The following is an 18486-nucleotide window of genomic DNA, read 5'->3' as shown; positions in this document are numbered from 1 at the left end:
CAAGCCTTAGATTATGAGATTTAGGAAATCGTTAATGATGGTCCTTTCATGCCTTTGACTAAAAATGAAGTAGGAGAAGATATTCCAAAACCTTCACGGGATTGGAATGATTTCGAAAAGAGAAAAGCTTCTCTAAATTCCAAGGCCATGAATGCCTTGTTTTGTGCTTTAGATAAGAAAGAGTTTCATAGAGTGTCTAGTTACGAAAGTGCTAATGAGATTTGGCACAAACTTGAGGTTGTCTATGAAGGCACGAACCAAGTGAAAGAATCTAAAATAAGTAGGTACACTCGACAATACGAATTGTTCCAAATGGAACAAAATGAAAATGTGTACTCTATGTATACTAGATTCACGGACATAGTAAACACTCTAGGAGCCCTTGGAAAGACTTTTTCAAATAGCGAAAAAGTCAAGAAAATCATTAGGTCACTACCTAAGGAATGGAGACAAAAAAGGACTGCCATTGAGGAAGCCAAAGATTTAAATATATTACCTATTGATGATTTAATTGGCTCTCTTATTTCATATGAAGAAGATTTGGCAGTTGAAAAAGGGCATGAGGAAAAGAAGAAAAACATTGCTCTCAAGGCTTCAAAACATGAGAGTGATGAGGAAAGCGAAATGGATGATGAGGAGCTGGCTATGTTGGCTAGAAGATTCAGAAAATTTTACAAAAAGAACAATGAGCAGAGAAAGTTCAGAGGCTACAAGAATAAGAAGGAGAAGAAGGAGTCAATCACTTGTTATGAATGCAAGAAGCCTGGACACATACGATCGGAATGTCCTCTTCTCAACAAATTCAAGAAGAAGGCTATGGTGGCCACATGGGATGATAGTGATGAGGAAACAAGTGACAATGATGAGTAATAAGAAATGACAAACTTAGCTCTCATTGCTATTGGGGAAGAATCATGTGTTGAACTTGATGAGGTAAGTGTTCTTCCTACATATGATGAATTGCATTATGCATTTAAGGATTTGTATAATGAGCTAATGAAGATTGGTAAAAAGAATATATGTCTTAAAAAGAAGATGATAGAGCTTAAAAATGAAAATGATTCATTTAGTGCAAAGATTACATGCCTAGAATTAGAAAATAAAACATTGTGTGATAGTATTGCATTATTTGAGAATTCTAGCACCTCACATGAGCACTTAGAGTCACACATGAATGACTTGAAAAATGAGAATGAAATGCTTAGAAAGAAGAGCAATGAACTAAATGAAATTGTGCTAAAATTCACAAATGGGCAAAAGATGTTGGACAATTTGCTAAACTCACAAAAATGTGTATTTGACAAAAGTGGCATAGGTTATAAACTGAATTTGAAACGATAAAATTGTATGTCATTATTGCAATCAAGATGACCATATGAAAAATAGATGTGCAGTGAAGAGAAATGCATATTATGGTATGAAATGTGTTTGGGTTCCGAAAGGAACCATTGCTAACTCTCAAGGACCCAAAAAGGTTTGGGTACCTAAAACTTGAGATTTTTTCTACAGGGCTCAAAGAAGAAGAATAAGTGGTACTTGAACAGCGGTTGTTCAAGACACATGATAGGGAATTATTCTTGGTTTTCAAGCTTTACCAAGATCGAAAATGGTGGAGATGTTTCGTTTGGGGATAATTCAAAAGGAAAAATCATTGGGATTGGAAATATCGGTAATGTATCCTCTACTCTCATTGAAAATGTGTGTTTGGTTGAAAACTTAAAACACAATTTGCTCAGTATTAGTCAATTATGTGATAAAGGATATAGAGTTATTTTTTATGAATCAAAGTGTGTTATTGAGAATGCATGTGATGGGAAAGTCTTGTTTGTAGGAAATAGATGTGTTAATGTCTATACCATTAATATAGATTGTGCATCAACAAATTAGAAATGTCTCTCCGCGTTGCATGATGATGGTTGGTTGTGGCATAGAAGATTAGGTCATGCAAGCATGGATTTGATTTCAAAAATCGTGAAAAATGATTTAGTAAAAGGTCTTCCAAAAATCAATTTTCAAAAAGATAGAACTTGTGAAGCATGCCAATTTGGAAAACAAATCAAAACTTCCTTTAAAAGCAAGAATCATGTCTCCACTTCAAAACCACTTCAATTGTTTCATATAGATTTATTTGGACCTTTTAGATATGCTAGTTTAAGTGGCAAATTTTATGCATTTGTAATTGTGGATGGTTATTCTAGATACACATGGGTATTGTTCTTGGCTAATAAGGATTATGCCATTGATGCATTTCGAATTTTCTATAAAAAGGTTCAAAATGAAAAAGGTTATTCTATTTCTTGTATTAAAAGTGATCATGGTGGAGAATTTGAAAATCATGCATTTGAAAATTTTTGTAATGATTTTGGCATTGAACATCAATTTTCATCGCCTAGGACTCCACAACAAAATGGAGTAGTAGGGAGAAAGAATAGGTCTATTCAAAAAATGGCTAGGACCATGTTGAATGAAAACTTTTTGCCTAAGTATTTTTAGGCCGAAGCTGTCAACACCGCTTGTTATGTTTTAAATCGGGTGTTGATTAGACCTAATCTTAATAAAACTCCATATGAGCTTTGGAAAGATAGAAAATCCAACATTGGTTATTTTAAAGTTTTTGGATGCAAATGTTTTGTTTTGAACACAAAAGATAATCTTGGTAAATTTGATCCAAAATCTGATGTTGGCATTTTTCTTGGTTATTCAAATTCAAGCAAAGCTTATAGAGTTTATAATAAAAGAACTTTAGTTGTGGAAGAATCTATGCATGTTACATTTGATGAGTTTAACCATTCCTCTACGGAGAAAGTTGTTGTTGATGATAATGCAGAAGAAGAACAACAAGAAGAAACATCGAATGACAACCAAGAAGATGCGCCACGTGGAATTCAAGAGGAACATCATGAAGAAACAAATGCAGAGCAAAATGAAGGTACTTCACAAGCACTCCCCAAGGAGTGGAGGTATATATCCTCTCACCCTAAGGATGTAATTTTAGGAGATCCCTCACGAGGTGTTACCACTAGGTCATCCCTTAGAAACACATGTGAGCATGCTGCATTTATTTCTCAAATTGAACCAAAATCCTTTGCGGATGCGGAAAACGATGAATCTTGGATTATGGCAATGCAAGAGGAGTTGAATCAATTTGAGAGAAACAATGTGTGGGAGTTAGTTCCTAATCCGGAACATCAATCCATTATAGGTACTAAATGGGTATTTAGAAACAAAATGGATGAATCCGGTGTGGTTGTAAGAAATAAAGCTAGATTAGTGGCTCAAAGTTATAACTAAGAAGAAGGAATTGATTTTGATGAAACTTTTGCACCTGTAGCAAGGTTAGAATCTATTAGGATGTTGTTAGCATATGCATGTCATAAGGATTTTATTTTATATCAAATGGATGTCAAGAGTCCTTTTTTAAATGGATATATTATGGAGGAAGTCTATGTGAAACAACCTCCTGGTTTTGAAAATGAAAAATTTCCAGATCATGTGTATAAGTTATCCAAGGCTTTGTATGGTTTAAAACAAGCACCTAGAGCTTGGTATGATAGGCTTAAAAATTTCTTGTTAGATAACGATTTTTCAATGGGAAAAGCGAACACAACTCTTTTTGTTAAGCATAAGAACCAAGACATACTTATTGTTCAAATTTATGTTGATGACATTATTTTTTGTTCTACTAATAAGTTGTTGTGTAAAGATTTTTCATCATGTATGAGCCAAGAATTTGACATGAGTATGATGGGAGAGTTGAAGTACCTCATTGGACTTCAAATCAAACAAAACGAGGAAGGAATTTTCATAAACCAAGCCAAGTACGTGAAAGATCTACTCAAAAGATTTGGCTATGATAATGGAACGGCAAAAAGCACTCCTATGAGTACTACCATCAAGCTGGACAAAGATGAGAAAGGTAAGAAAGTTGATATCAAGACATATCGAGGTATGATAAGATCTTTACTCTACTTGACTACTAGTAGGCCTGATATTATGTTTAGTGTTTGCTTGTGTGCTAGATTTCAATCTTGTCCTAAAGAGTCTCACATGCTTGCTGTCAAACGCATTTTTCGATATTTAATTGGCACTATTAATCTTGGCCTTTGGTATCCTAGAGGAACTCATATTGATTTAACTTGTTATTCGGATGCCGAGTTTGCTGGGTATAAGGTTGATAGAAAAAGTACTAGTGGAACATGTCACTTCCTAGGCCATTCTCTTGTCTCTTGGTTTAGTAAGAAACAAAACTCGGTTGCGCTTTCAACCATCGAGGCAGAATATATTGCTGCAGGTAGTTGTTGTGCACAAATTCTATGGATGAAACAAACTTTTAGAGACTATGGTATTAAGCTTGATCAAATTCCTATCTTATGTGACAATACTAGTGCTATAAATCTCTCTAAGAATCCTATTCAACATTCTAGGACTAAGCATATAGAAAATAGACATCATTTCCTTAGAGATTATGTTCAAAAAGGAGATGTGGTAATTAAATTTGTTTCCACTGAAAATCAACTTGCGGATATCTTTACAAAACCTCTTAGTGAAGAGCATTTTATAAAGATAAGACATGAGCTTGGAATGATGAATGTTGAATCTTAATTCATGTTTTACTACATGGCTTGATATGTTTGTTATCATATGGATTTATGCTTTATGAATTAGATAACTTGATATGCTTGTAAATTTAGGATTTTATGATTTTGTATTTCATGCATTAAATGGCTTATTGAAAAATTTTAAGTCTCAAAATGATTTAAAATTAATCAATTTTTAAGGTCGGAAATGAAATGGTGTGTGTAGTACAAGTATAAGAGCTAGAAAATATTCCATTTCTATTCATCTGGAAAAACATTTTTTTTTATTGATCTCTCTCGGGACAAATTCCGGATAACCGGATTCTCAATCCGGAAAATCGGATTAGCTTTGGTTGCTCTCGGGACAACATTCAGACAACCGGATTTTCAATCCGGCAAACCGGATTTGCTAAGCTTCATCTCTGCCTCATAACCGGTCTACCGGATCTTCAATCCAGAAAACCGAATTTGGAAGCCAACTCTCTACCTCACAACCAGTCTACCAGTTAGCAAAACTGGAAAGTCGAATTCGCGTGCATGCTTGCTGGAACAAAACCGGATTTTCGGTTCAAGACAATCCAGAAAACCGAATTTTTTGGAGGCTTTTGAAACCGGCCAGCTGGTTAAGGAAACCGGCAAGCCGAATTGCCTCTTGCTGCTCTCGGGTCCATATCCGGTTTACCGAATTTCAAATTCGGAAAGCTGGTTTCGGCTTTCTCCAATTCTGCCCGCTAACCGGCTTGCCGATTAGGAAATCTGGCAAGCCGGATTCGTGACCCTTTTAAGCTGTTCATCCTCTTCCTCATGCATTTGGAAAACTGGTTCTTCATCTCTCTAAAAACCATTCTCATTCTCTCTTTTTCATGCCAAAATCCTTCATTTTCTATCATTTTCACATCAAATTGAATCTAAAAAATCATTCCCCATCTCATTAAGAACTCAAAACCATCCTTGGAATTGATTTTGAACATCTAAATCTTTAGATCCCATTTTCAACCTAGGTTTTGAGCCATTTTTTTCTCTCTCTAGATTTCTCTCTCTCAAGCCGTTTTTGATCCAATTTTCTTCTCCAAATCACTCTCAATCTTCATCATCATCATTCTCCTTATCCTTTTTAACTCAAAATCAACCAAATCTAAATGTCAAGCTCTCGGCCGGTTCGAAGAAAAGGCAAAGAACCGGTTCAACCATCCACACGGCCACGGGAAGCAAGGGGCACCTCCAGTCAATCCACCTTTGAGTCCATTCATTTTCAGAACAAGCAACACTTGATCAAAAGATTCCAACAAAACTTTTGGACTCGTGAGGTACTCAACACTTTCTTTATTTTACCGGATGTTTTGCATACTCTCCAGATTAGTCATAGAAATCTATTTCAATTGTTGGGAGATGTTGGTTGGATTGATGCATTGTTGATTGAGGAGAATGTGTATCCCGACTTGGTGAAAGTATTTTACTCGAATATGGATTGTTCCGCGGAGAAAGAAAATCGAGTAATCACCACAGTTGGAGGAGTTTTGATTGAATTTGATGATTCGGAGTTGAACTCCATCCTAGGATCTTCCGATGATGGCCTGGACATTTTTTCTCTTAGGAAACCTCTTGATATTGATGACTATGTTCATGTTGATGTCGTTCGTAATATTTGTCGGCGTAGTGATCTTTCTGTTGAAGATTGTACCATTCATTTCCGTACTCAGTGTCTTTGTCTTCAAACTCGTTTTTTGCTTCGTATCATCCAGTCCCTTGTACTTCGTAGATCAGGACATTTGGATGAGGTTTCTCACATGGATGTGGCCATGATTGACTGTATTCTTAGAGGTCGCCCGGTGTACTTGGACACACCTACATTTCATTTACTGCATTGTGTGTTCTTTTATTTTCGACTCTATGGATGGTTATTATGCTTTTCGGTTTATGCATTTGTTTTGGATGATATGGATTTGTTGTGACTATTTATGTTGGATGTTATGGATTTGTTTTGATTGATCATTATCGATTATATGAATTTTCTTATGCTTATAGATATATATATATATATTTTACTAATGTGCTTATGTTGCGATTTTGATGGTTGATAGGGGGAGCCTTTATTCTTTTTTATGATGAAGGGGGAGAATGATTTAATATGTGTTATGAAAATATGCATGTATCTAGGGGGAGCATGTATGCAGGGGGAGTTTTTGTTAAACAATTTTCAAATCATTTTTTTTAATTTGCATTGATTAAGGAGGAGCTTTTTCATAATAAGATTAAAGTTTTTAATGTGTTTTGTCATCATCAAAAAGGGTGAGATTGTTAGCCTATATGGCTATAAATATTGATTTTGATAATAGCAAACCACATGTATTTATTAAGTAAAGATTTATGAATTGTGCTTTTATAATAAGAAAATGATGTTATGGAATTAAAGCATTTTGGACTAAAATGAAAGTAATTTCAAAATCTTTGATAGTGTTTTAAATTTCAGATTTGGACCTATTTGAAACTATTTAAATGTTTTAGGTCATTCTATAATTTCACAAAGTTTGGGTGAAATCATAATTTCAGAAAGTTTTGGGATTAACGAAGCATTACTTAGAAATTCTGAAATTGGATTTATTTGCAAAGTTTCATAACGTTTTGGGTCATACTACAGTTTTATAAAGTTTTGGGGTCAAACTAAAAATTTAAGAAACATTTCACTGTAGCAGGTTACTGTAGCAAGCGGCTATCCAGATTCTGAAAGCCAAAAATCCGGATACGGGCAGTAAGCGTCCAGAATGAAAACGGCTTACCAGATTCCGTAACCGGCAAGCCAGATAGGCAAAATTCAAAATTTTGCCTTAATGGTAACATAAATCCGGCTTACCGGATTCCATAAACGGCAAACCGGATACGCCTGGAATGTGAGTAACGGCTAGTTTTTGAGCTCAAACTATAAGAACTCAAATCCAACTCATTTTGAAGCTCTCCAACAAGCAAAAACAAAAAGCACACGGGATATCTTGAGCCTTCAAACATGCAAACTACATACATTGAATCATTCATTGTTCTTCATCTTTGAATATCTACTCATTGAGTGAGTTTCATTGTAACTTTCATTTCTTCATTTCAATTGTAAGAATTTGAGTGTGTGAGACACTTGAGTGAAGAGATTGGGAGATAATTTCTTCGTTGTAAAGGTTTATTGACACATCGAAGTCAATTGTAATCGGTTGAAGCCTCTGAAAGGCTTGGATAGTGAAATCCTCAAGCTTGGATTGCTTGGAGGCGTGGACGTAGGCGGGGATTGCCGAACCACGTAAAAATCCATGTGTTTGTTTCTCTTCTCCTTTACTCTTTAATTATTGTGCCTTTATTAAACTTATTGCTTTCAATTTTTATTAAGGCATTAGATTGTTTGTTGTGTGGATTTGCTAGGATAATTTTTAAATTTCCAATTCACCCCCCTCTTGGGTTGCACACTTATATTTCAGAAACTTCCGATGGTAATGATGATGATCAAGGCTCACAAACAAAACCGGTTCCACCAGTTCCTTTGGTTTCTGAAAATTCTTCAAAACCTTCCTCTTCACCATGGTTTACATTTGATGACATTCCTCGTCATAAATGGCAGGCGCTGTTGAGTGTTAGAAAATGCATATTTATAAAGGAGAAAACCATCATTTTACATTTCAAGTCTTACTAACAACCCTTACTTTTATGTTTTTAACATTCTTGTGATTTAATTACATGTGTTTTATTTTAATTAAGTAATTTATGTATTTTAGGGGCATTATAGTCATTTCACAATAAAGCAGAGATTAGACGGTAAAACGGACATCACTTTTGAACTCAGGACGGTCGAAAACCTTAGGAAGGGCATAAAAAGAAAAATAGCACTATTCACATGTACGGTACTATTCACGTATACGGTACTGTATACGTTACTGTTCACAGCACTGTTCACATAGACAGACCGATGACGTGGCATTGACCGATGATGTGGCATTGACTGATGAGGTGTCACGATCTTGTTGGACTAAAATTCTTATGTACTGTTGATGGTGACGTGGCAACATATCAGTGGACGAAAAATCTCGCGTACGGTGCATGCATCATACAGGATTATTTTCAACCAAACCGCGTTACTGTTCATCCAGGTCAAACCATGTTACTGTTCATCCGCGTGGTCAAACCGTGGACTGTTGACTGATGACGTGGCTCAATCCTGAGCGTCCAAACTATTTTTAATCCAATGGCCATGATTTACTCCATGTATCTATAAAAAGGGGGCCTCTCCCCCCTAATTTGATATCTCTGAATCCATTTTTGGACTCCATTTTTTGTAATTCCCTCTCCATCTTGTATTTTCTTCGTATTTTAATAAATTCCCATTTTGCCCCTAGTTCAATTATGAGTGGCTAATTTTCTTTCAAGCTTGGGTTGAAGGTGAAGTCTCAACATGTGTCATGGGCTTAATTTGGTAAATTTATTTTCTCTTCCCCTCTAGTTTTTGTGGATGTTTTGACTTCTCGTTGACAAATAATACTAATCTTGTCTAGTACCACCTTGGTTTCACCGGCCCTCTAGTACAAGGTTATTATTATTTGGCACGATAAGCCCTTAGCACTATATTGATTAGAGCGTGGTTCATGAGGTGTGGATTCCCCCCTCATGATTTAATTGGTATTAATAAGGAATATTTAGCCCATGATGCATGTTGATACGGATCCAGATACCCAAGTACGTCATTTCAATAGAATTCTCTTCAATTGATTCTCGCCATTTCAATACCAATTTTAGAATTTATTCTCGCCATTTTAATTTAAGTTTTAGCATATTCCAAATCATTTCCACCACAAATCCAATCACCCATTCACAAAATTAATTCTACACAATTAAAATCCACCTCCTCGTGGGATTGACACTCATCACCATTGATCTATACTATAATAGATTCGTGCGCTTGCGAGTACATTAAAATTTGCACAACAAGTTTTTGGCGCTGTTGCCGGGGAGGTAAGTAATTTTAATTCATAGAATTAATTTTGGTGAATAATTTCTTTAATTGTTTTCTTGTAATTTTTTTTATTAAAAAAAGAAAAAAGAAAAAAAGAGTGAATTTACATTTTGAGCTAAGAATTTTATTTATTTATTTTCTCTCTTCTTTAAAATTCTGTAATTTAATTTTGAATTTATTTTTCTTTGTAATTTTTTTATCTTATTAATTTATTTTTATTTAATTTATTTCACGTATTTGTTTTTGTGTATTTTTATAGTAAGGTTGTAATAGCGCAGTAAGGTTAGTATCGTAATTTCTCCCTCTTCTTTATTTTTATTTGTTTTGTTCCCATCTTTATTTATTTTTTATTTGTTTTGCATGCATGGTCGTAGGTCATTATTACCTAATCTTGAACCTATAGACCTTGAACTAGAAAAAACACTTCGCACGCACAAGAACGTTAAAAATAAAATGGATTTACAAGCACCACAGGAGAGGCCATTTAAGGACTATTTTAGTCCCTTAGCTAATTTAAGCACATCATGCATAAGATACCCAAATGTAGCTGCTAGGAGTTTTGAACTAAAACCTAGTGTGCTAAATTGTCTCCCAACATTCTATGGCTTAGAAAATGAGGATCCATATAATCATCTGAATGATTGTCATGCTATTTGTCAAACTTTTAAATACGAAAATTTTTCAAATGATGATGTAAAACTCAGATTATTCCCATTTTCTTTAAAGGATAGAGCTCGTTCATGGTTAAATACTTTGCCTGCTAATAGCATTTCATCATGGGAACAAATGGTAACAAAATTTTTGAATAAATATTTCCCAGTACATAAAACTAATGCTATTCGCAGGGAAATTTCGAAGTTTACCCAGAGAGAGGACGAGCAATTTTTCGAAACATGGGAGCGATTCAATGGGCTACTCTTGAAGTGTCCACATCATGGGTACGAGAAATGGCACCAATGCCAATACTTTTTGGAGGGATTATTGCCGAATGTGCAAGAATGGCTAATGGCAACGAGTGGAGGAGAGCTAATGTCAAAAAGTTCATTAGAGATTTGGGAGTTCTTCCAGCGACAAGCAGATAATTCCCAACAACAGAGTCAATCACTTAGGACTACTAGAAGAATTAAAGGAGTGAATGAGGTTCAAATTGGCGAGTCAACTTCGGGAATCAAAGAAGTCAAGGAGATGGTTGAAGGTCTTGCTCGACAAATAGCATCGTTATCGACTGCTAAATCAACAGAGCCACATGACCATGACTTATACTCAGATCAAGCCAATGCTATAGGTGTAATGAGAAAACCATCTAATTACAACCCATACTCCAACACATATAACCCTGGATGGAGAGACCACCCCAATTTTTCATGGTCTCAAGGACTCCAACAGAATGGACCAACAGCTCCAGCTCCACCAATGCAACAAATTCCTCAAAATCCTCAAGCCTCTCAGCCCCCATTTAGACCATACAATCAGAACCAGAACTACACTCAGCCCAGACCATGGGAGGATGCATTCCAGAATTTCAGGAATGTTACTCACTCCACGATTGAGCAACAGAACCGCACCATTGATGGACTACGAAATGAGTTGAGAGCAGGCTTCAACTCACAAGCTCAATCAGTTTCAAGCCTCGAGAAGATGGTGGGACAACTTGCTTCTTCAGTTCAGACCTTGGCAATGACTGTTGAGAAAGGCAAGTTTCCAAGTCAACCAGTGCCTAATCCTAAAGGAGTATATGAAGCAAGTACCAGTTCACCACAGCAGCATGGAGAGGTCAAAGCAGTAATGACCTTGCGAAAAGGAAAAGAAGTTGACAACAAAGTGGAGATGCCGGTGACAAAAGAAAATCAAATTGTACCAGTGAATGTTGAGGACTCATCACCAGAGGAGAAAGAAGAAACCAACCCACGAGAATACGTTCCCAAAGCTCCATTCCCCCAAAGGTTAGTTAAAGGCAAGAAGGGAAAATCCACAGGTGAGATTCTTGAAATCTTCAAACAGGTAAGTGTTAACATCCCTTTGCTTGATGCTATTAAACAAGTTCCATCTTATGCCAAGTTTCTTAAAGACCTTTGTACTAAAAAGAGAAATATGCATGTTCAAAAGAATACATTTTTAACAGAAAACGTTAGTTTTATACTCCAACATAAAATTCCTTTAAAATGCAAAGACCCAGGCTCCCCTACTATTTCATGTAGCATAGGGAACCACACAATTGAGAATGCTTTGTTGGATTTAGGAGCTAGTGTAAATTTGTTGCCTTATTCTGTATTTGTGAAACTTGGACTTGGAGAATTACACCTAACTCCAGTGGTGTTACAGCTTGCAGATCGGTCCACAAAAATACCTCGTGGTATTGTGGAGGACGTGCTTATCCAGGTAGACAAGTTTTATTTTCCTGTTGATTTCATTGTAATTGACACTCAACCAATACAGGATTCAAGGAAGCACATCCCCATTATTCCAGGCCGACCTTTCTTGGCAACTGCGGATGCTCACATTCAATGCAGGATTGGAAATATGCAGTTGTCCTTCGGCAACATGACTATGGAGCTGAACATCTTCAACATTGCCAAACAACCTCACAATGCAGATGATGGAATTGTTGATGTGGATTTAATTGAAACAATAGTTGATAACACTTTTCTTTCAAACCTTAGTGATGATCCTTTACAAACATGTTTAACTCACTTTGGTTTTGATTTTGATATTGACAGATCGGTCGATGAGGTCAATGCCCTACTTGACTCAGCACCATCCATGGACACTAATAAATGGAAGTCAAGAGTTGAACAACTAGCACCATCAGAGAAGAAACTCATTCCATCATTAGAATCACCACCGAAACTTGAGCTCAAACCATTGCCCAACACTTTGGAATATGCATTTTTGGGAGAAGAAAGCACTCTGCCGGTAATCATCTCATCATCCCTCAATGGCGAACAAAAAGGTAAGTTGTTGGATGTTTTAAAAGAGCACAAAGGGGCATTAGGATGGACCATAGCAGACATTAAAGGTATAAACCCAGTAGATTGCATGCATTACATTCACCTTGATGAAAATGCTAAAACTACTAGGGAGATGCAACGTCGGTTAAATCCTAACATGAAAGAAGTTGTTAGAACTGAAGTCCTTAAGCTATTAGATGCAGGTATCATTTACCCAATTTCTGATAGTTCATGGGTCAGTCCTGTGCAAGTTGTCCCCAAAAAGTCAGGAGTCACAGTAGTTGCGAATGCTGATAATGAATTGATACCCACTAGAGTGACTACAGGATGGCGTGTATGCATTGATTATAGGAAGTTAAATTCTGTCACACGTAAAGATCATTTTCCTTTACCATTTATTGATCAAATGCTTGATAGATTAGTAGGCCATGAATTTTATTGCTTTCTAGATGGCTACTCAGGATATAATCAAATTCCCATAGCATCAAAAGATCAAGAGAAAACTACTTTCACTTGCCCTTTTGGCACATTTGCATATAGGAGAATGCCATTTGGATTATGTAATGCACCTGCTACATTTCAACGATGCATGTTAAGCATTTTTTCTGATATGGTTGAAAGATTCCTTGAAGTCTTTATGGATGATTTTTCTGTCTTTGGTGACTCGTTTGATCAATGTTTACATCATCTAACACTAGTTCTGCAGAGATGTATCGAGAAGAACTTGGTCTTAAATTGGGAGAAATGCCATTTTATGGTAAAACAAGGTATTGTTCTCGGTCACATCATTTCGAGTAAAGGTATTGAGGTTGACAAAGCCAAGGTGGATCTCATTTCTAATCTTCCTCCACCCAAAACAGTCAGAGAAGTAAGATCTTTCCTTGGGCATGCTGGTTTTTATAGACGTTTCATTAAAGATTTTAGCAAAGTTTCTAGACCCCTATGCAATCTACTTGCTAAAGATGTACCTTTTGTCTTTAATGATTCATGTCTTGTTGCGTTTGAAAAATTAAAGCATTTGTTGACATCATCACCCATCATTCAGCCCCCGAACTGGAGCTTACCATTTGAGCTCATGTGTGATGCATCTGATTATGCAGTAGGAGCAGTATTAGGACAAAGGGTTGATCGAATTCCTCATGTTATTTATTATGCTAGTATGACATTGAATGATGCACAGTTGACTATTCAACTACTGAAAAAGAAATGCTAGCAGTAGTGTTTGCATTAGAAAAATTTCGATCATATCTCATTGGTTGTAAAATAATTATATTCACGGATCATGCTGCTCTTAAATATCTTCTCACAAAGAAAGATGCAAAAGCTAGACTAATTCGTTGGGTGTTACTTTTGCAGGAATTTGACTTGGAATTCAAAGATAAAAAAGGGACAGAAAATGTTGTGGCGGACCACCTCTCTCGTCTCCATCTTGACACAATTACAGAGCCATTAATATTGAATGAGTCATTTCCAGATGAACAATTAATGAGTGTGGAAGTATTACCTTGGTATGCTGATATAGTTAATTATCTTGTTACAGGTAAACTTCCTGAGCATTGGACCAAGCAAGACAAGGCAAAATTCTTTGCAGAGATAAAGAATTTCTTTTGGGATGACCCATATTTGTTCAAGTATTGTGCGGATCAAATTGTTAGACGATGTGTCCCAAAAAGTGAAATTCAGAATATCCTTTCATTCTGCCATGAACAAGCTTGTGGAGGCCATTTCAGTGCTAAGAAAACAGCGACTAAAGTTTTACAATGTGGTTTCTATTGGCCATCTACATTTCGAGACGCTTACACTTTCTGTTCTTCATGTGATAGGTGTCAATGAATGGGAAGCATTACACGAAGGAACATGATGCCACTAAATCCAATTTTAGTGGTTGAGATTTTTGACGTATGGGGTATCGACTTCATGGGACCCTTTCCCCCGTCTTTTGGCCATCAATACATATTGGTTGCTGTTGACTACGTATCGAAATGGGTAGAAGCAATTCCATGTAGAACCAATGATCACAAGGTGGTGATAGGATTTTTGAAAAGCAACATTGTTTCACGCTTTGGATTCCCTCGAGCGATAATCAGTGATGGTGGTGCCCACTTTTGTAACAAAGCATTCAAAGCTCTTTTGAAAAAATATTCAATCACACACAAAGTGGCGACCCCGTATCATCCGCAAACCAGTGGCCAAGTTGAGATCTCCAATCGAGAAATAAAGCACATATTAGAAAAAACGGTGAGGCCAGACAGGAAAGATTGGTCATTAAGACTTGATGATGCCTTATGGGCATATAGAACGTCTTTCAAGACCCTGATTGGGATGTCACCCTACAGGCTAGTGTATGGAAAAGCTTGCCACCTACCTGTGGAACTCGAGCATCGTGCATATTGGGCCATCAAGAAATTCAATTTTGACATGCAGCAAGCCATCTTAGAAAGAAGATTACAGCTGGCAGAACTTGAAGAAATTCGCAATGATGCATATGAAAATGCCAAGATTTACAAGCAACGAATGAAAATCTTCCATGATAAGCAAATTATGAGAAAATCATTCACTCCAGGTCAGAAAGTGCTTTTATTCAATTCTCGCTTGCACCTATTCCCAAGTAAGTTACGCTCTCGTTGGTCTGGCCCATTTATTGTTCATACTGTTTTTCCACATGGGGCAATTGAAATTAAGGACCCAAAGAACGGTGTCACGTTTAAAGTTAATGGTCAAAGATTAAAGCCATATCTAGAATACCAACCACATGGAGAAGACATCGAAATAAATTTGAGTGACCCACCATATTTGAATTGATTTTTTTTTCTTTTCGTTGATTTGATTTTGTTTTCTTTCTTTATATTATTCTTCTGCTAATTAAAATTATTTTTGCATAAGTGTGTTTATTTAACTATTAAGTTTTCTTTTATCGTTTTTAATCATGAGTACCTTACTTAGACCGTTCCTCCTGAACATTCTTAAACCACTTCAACGTGTCAAAACTCATCTCAAAAGACAGATTCAATTTTGTAAAACACATCGCATTTGGGCTCTACAACCACCAGAGTTAGTAGCCTATGTTGAGGGTTTAGAAAGCCAACTCAGAGATATTGAGACAAGTGTTTACGACATCCAGTTGGAGCTTGAGGTAAATTCAATAAGAGGACGATTTTAATTTTCTTTGTGTGTTTTAATTTGTTTTTCTATTTGTGTGCTTTAGTTTGTTACCCCGGTGAAGTGGCGGATAACGGTACTCCGTGACAATCAAGTCGATTACTTCAGTTTCCCATAATAACTGATATTCTGAGGTGAAGGTATGGACAGAAACGAGATTCTAGCGAAACTTCACAAGCGATTCCCTTCACTTCCTCAGAATGCCCTCCTTACGATCTAAAAAGCTCGGTCCGAACGCATGCGATTACTCATGAGGAATAACATACCTGCTGACATCCGTTGGTTAATCGAGGCTAAAGTACGATCGGCAGGTGAGTTACCTCCAAAATTTATTGCATACATGCCTGGTTGTGGTAAAGGAAATTATGCAAGAAAACGACGAGCTCGAAGAATTTCTGTTGCTTGTCATAAGTGTGCTAGAATGAGTTGCAATAAAAACCCATGTTCTTTAGGAATGATGTCTGATAATAGGGAAGATAAAATTCAATTCATTAGGGATGGCTGGAATAAGGAGTCATTGGATGATATCCTTTTGTCTCTTGAAACGCATCCCAGTGGATATGTGCAAGGAGCGATTCTCCAGTTATGGCCATTATTCCAGAAAGAGCATGCACGATATAGTCTCGGGAATCTGACTATAAACGACCCTGTTTGCCAGTTTATAAGAAAACTGGATGGGAAGCCTATCCTCGACCCATAGAGGGCGTTCAAGCCGTTTCTGGACGTAAAACCAGAGGAAGATGTGAGCCACAGTCGCAACTACCTGTAAATATCCTTTTACTTTATTGTTATTTTATTTTACTATTGTCTTTAATAATTTTATTACTGTTTGCTTTTTCCTTATTACTGTTTACTTTTTCCTTTTTACTGTTTCCTTTTTGACTCGCGAGCCACGTGCTTTACGCGTTATTTGACACGGACATGTGACCTCATACACAAATGTGCCCACTGTCACCAAGACTCTTAAATGTGATTTCTTTTGTCGAGCACTCACAAATTGTTTTTGAGAAATATTCCAATGGCAGCTACTCCAACTAGACAAGTCAAGAACATTTGTGTGCTTTCTGGATTTACCTATGGCAAACATAAAGAGTTCGTAGAGTCAGCCATAGATCTTGGTCGAAGCATAGCAGCGAGAAAATTACACTTGGTGTATGGAGGAGGTAACCGAGGGTTATCAAAAATGGTCTCAGAAGCAGCTTTTATCAGAGGAAGTCAAGTGTTAGGCATCATCCCAAGAGTCCTAAAACCATTGGGCAGTTCGTCTGACTCATCAACTGGAGAAGAGTTAGTCGTCTCAGGTATGCAAGAAAGAATAACTGAAATGCTTAATCATGCTGATACTTTTATTTTTCTTCCAGGAGATCTTGCAACACTAGAGGCACTTATCACACTAGCATCTTGGGCCCATCTGCACATCCACCAGAAACCCATCGGTTTGTTAAATGTCAATAACTTTTATGATGGCTTTATCACATTTCTTAACCATGCAATAAAAAACTATTTCATTCCCGCTAATGTGAAAAAACTCTTTATTTGTGCTCACACTGCTAATGAGCTACTAGATCTGTTACAAGCTTATAGACCGGAGCCAGACCCTTGGACCTTTGTGTTGGAGCATCCAAATAATGATGGTAATAGTAGCAGCAGTAAGAAGTATAAATTAGATTTAACTCTCCGCCTGTAAATATTTTCTTCTGTGTTGCACCACCCAGGTGATGTCTTCTGAACTCTACTTATTTCCTTTAAAACATTGAGGACAATGTTTCGTTCTGGTTGGGGGGAGGGAATAGTCGACAATTGTGGAATCTTGGTTAAGTTTTTACTAATTTTTTATTGTAGAAACTAACTGTTGCTAACATTTTGTGTTGAAGATGGCTGAATATGGAGTGTAGTGACTCTAGAAACGCATCTTCATTGTTAAAAAAAAAATTTTAAAAAAAAACAAAAAAAATTAAAAAAAAATCAGACATTTTCTTTTTCTTTATTATGTTTTGATGTTTATTTTTCTTCTTTTTAATTTCTCCTCTATGAATATACATTTTCCAACTTTTGAGTCAAAGATGGCTGAATATGGAGTGTAGTGCCTCTAGAAACGCATCTTCTTAGTAAAAAATATATATATATATATATAAAACCATTTTCTTTTCTATCATTTTAAGTGTAACTTTTCTAATTAGTTTTCTACATCATTTTCACATTTCTGCATGTATATTTTCCTTTTATGTTTACAATAGGTTGGGGGGTAGAATGTTGTTTAAAAAAAAAATTATGTGATTTGTTTTAACATTGGATGACATGATTAATTTCAAATTTTAGTATTTGTATTATCTTTGGTCTTAAGTGATGTTACATTATGTTTGCTACTATACATGTTGATGTCGGAGACAAATATGAGTTGCTTGAAGGAATGAACATGTCATAACAAGTACCAAGTGAGTTTTTGAGCCTATCATTTTTCTTGGAGAGTAACCCTTTTGCCCATTCTTTATACAACTTAACAGTTTATTATTGTATACACGATCTCTAGATTTCTTTTGAGTTAACCCTTAAAAAAATGGTAAAATAAAAAAAAAGAAAAAAAAAATATGTGTTGTTACATTGGGAGGCCCATCTAACTAGTAGATATGGATAATTATTTAGAGCCCTAAAAGACGATGGAAAGGCCATCTTTGGTCCGTTTGAGCCTTTCTAGCCATCCCTTTTATTAAATATCCATAGTTAACCCTTTTGAGCCTTTAAAAAAAAAAAACCTTTTCTTTGTCAACTTATCATCTTGACCCACTCCGATTTGGAGTATTATCCGATGTCTTATAAG

General features: G+C 36.2%; 1 non-coding gene across 1 annotated transcript; it reads right to left on the bottom strand.

Annotated features, from left to right (window-relative positions):
• Positions 1-10398: 10398 nt before the first annotated feature.
• On the bottom strand, positions 10399-10502 carry LOC112097512. The gene has a single exon (XR_002905044.1). It is a non-coding gene; the product is annotated as a small nucleolar RNA R71 (small nucleolar RNA).
• Positions 10503-18486: the final 7984 nt, after the last annotated feature.

Source organism: Citrus clementina, unplaced genomic scaffold (assembly GCF_000493195.1).
Source record: "Citrus clementina cultivar Clemenules unplaced genomic scaffold, Citrus_clementina_v1.0 scaffold_6, whole genome shotgun sequence".
Taxonomy (NCBI): domain Eukaryota; kingdom Viridiplantae; phylum Streptophyta; class Magnoliopsida; order Sapindales; family Rutaceae; genus Citrus; species Citrus x clementina.
The sequence above is the reverse complement of the archived record's forward strand: the minus strand, read 5'-3'. Positions and strand labels throughout refer to the sequence as shown.